Source organism: Etheostoma spectabile, chromosome 8 (assembly GCF_008692095.1).
Source record: "Etheostoma spectabile isolate EspeVRDwgs_2016 chromosome 8, UIUC_Espe_1.0, whole genome shotgun sequence".
Lineage (NCBI taxonomy): Eukaryota > Metazoa > Chordata > Actinopteri > Perciformes > Percidae > Etheostoma > Etheostoma spectabile.
This window is the reverse complement of record NC_045740.1, coordinates 2,260,956-2,263,237: the sequence shown is the minus strand read 5'-3', so window position 1 is coordinate 2,263,237 and position 2,282 is coordinate 2,260,956. Positions and strand designations below refer to the sequence as shown.

At 34.9% G+C, this 2,282-nt stretch overlaps 1 protein-coding gene across 1 annotated transcript in view; it reads right to left on the bottom strand.

The window, feature by feature from the left end:
* Positions 1-812: 812 nt before the first annotated feature.
* The window catches only part of cdkn1bb (cyclin dependent kinase inhibitor 1Bb), a 3,967-nt gene continuing 2,497 nt past the window's right edge, over positions 813-2,282 (bottom strand). Inside the window, exon 3 of the mRNA XM_032522730.1 lies at positions 813-2,282. This exon is cut by the window's right edge and continues 66 nt beyond it. The gene's annotated coding sequence lies outside the window, so the exon portion shown is untranslated.

Below are 2,282 nucleotides of genomic sequence, written 5' to 3'. Positions count from 1 at the left end.
AGGTATTAAAATACACTTCCTAACTTAAATTAAATTTCACCAGTTAAGCGCAGCATATTTAAAAAAAAAAAATGTTTTCTTCAATAATTAAAATATGTTAAATCTTAGTGGCAGGAACATTTGAGAGGAAAATATAATTTAAACACACCACACAATAAGTGAAAATGCAGCCTCTATTTCTCTTTTCACACACACACCACACACACACACACAACACACACACACACACACACACACACACACACACACACACACACACACACACACACACACACACACACACACTACTGAGGCTAGTAAAATAGTAAAAATAATTCAAGTTGCAGTATTTACCTTACTGTTGAGGATCATATTGTGAGCTCCAAGCAATTTCACTTTTTTCCTATGAAAGCCATTCCCATGATAATTTACTGAATGTTATTGGCTGCAACAAGTGGTCTGCTTTCCCTAATCTCCTTTTCATTGAATGACCAAAATGTCAATCATCAGCCCGCTCAAAATGCTGGAGGATTCATATTGGGAGTGTCACTAAATTGCACCAAACAAGTTGTAATGTACTGAATTGTTCTAAATAAAGTCTGAAAACAAAGGATGCATTCATGCACAGAAATGCGCTCACACAGCTGCTGCAAAACACATTGCACTTCCAAAAGCATGTTTTCAACTTTAACAGTGATATTTTTTCTGCCGTTTTTATTCTTCGGGTTAGCTTGCCAAAGGTTTTATACATAAAACTAATGTATGTGCATGTTATGGTGAATTTACACCAAGTGTAAAAAACAACCACAGGTCACATAGATATAATTTTCTCGTTTAATTGATTTCAACACATTTTATAACCACACATTACAAAATGCACATCAAATATTTTATCAGGCTCAGTTTGCAACCTTATTGATAAGAAAAAAAAAAAAAAACTACCAAAATATGCTTTAACAAAATAAGACAATTATAATAAAGTAAATGCCACTTTGAATAACCGTAATCAAAACCCCATTTTTTATTCTACATAAAAAAAGCTTGACATAAATAAGTTAGTATAATTTCTCAGTGTTTTTACAAAATTATGTACATAGGTACATTGCAAAGATTTACACAAATACACAGGCATGGCGGCTTCTGTTGCTCTCTCTCCATCCAGGTGTACACTGGTCTCTTTGAATATAACCTACACTTTAGGCAAATAATGGGAAGCTTTTAGATGCTCACATTTGCATCCTCAGCAGGCGAACAACATTGGTGAAACAAGTACAAAAAGATGGAAATTTATATCTAGGTTATCACAAAAAAAAAAAAAGTGAAGTCAATTGTGAGCACAGGAAGTGCTGGCAACCATACTGGAGCAACCATGTTTTTGGTATTGTAGGACATTCAACCCTTTTCAGAATAGCTCCTCCGTGAAGAGCATTAAGGTGGAGGAAACAAAAGGAACCAAGTCAAGGAGAGGATGACTTTATAACACAAGCTGTGCAGTTTGTATAGTCTTTGTCCTTCAATATCAGAGTACCTCACAACTCCAAATCAAACCCTCCATTATGTAATATGTGGCTGAGGTGTGCAGGAGAACTTGAGAGAGAAAAAAAATAATAATCATATTCCAGGATTCAACTGATGCTAAAGGCACCTTTCAAAAAATAAATATCAGGTGGTGTAAAGGAAGTCCTAACAGAAGTATTAATTATTTTTTCTGTGTTGATTTCCTGGGGAAACGGATCAAATAGGAGAACCTGCACTTGGTGGCACTGAAGTGATCAAAGGAAGGAAACTAAACAAAACAGATGAGCTACATTTGTACCATACTTCACTGCTGAGTTAGGAAGATGACGGAGTGAAGATCCACTGTTAAGAAACTGTAAGAAGCCATGATTTTGTTTTAAATGTAGCAATTGGGGCCTGTGCCACAGTCACACTGCTTTTCAGAAAATAAACTGACAAAAAAACTGAACAGCATTTTGGAAACATGTATCAAACTACACTGCAATTCTTCAAGTCAAATCAAAAATTCACACCTTTTTACATAAAAGGATTTGTGTTCAAATCATAATATTTTCTTATGTGCTACATATGGAGAGAAATATAATATAATATGTATATTTATTTACACACAGGTAGTAAAAAAAGAGCAAAAAAGGAAATCAAACCTAATTGCATACTGCTACATTGACTGCTTTTAGAGGCAGTAACTTTTTAATTGAGTGCCACAACTTTAGTGTTTCTATTCAGTGCTTCAACAGCGTCCTCCCCCATCTTCTGGAGAGTTGATATGTTTCTGATGCTGTGTA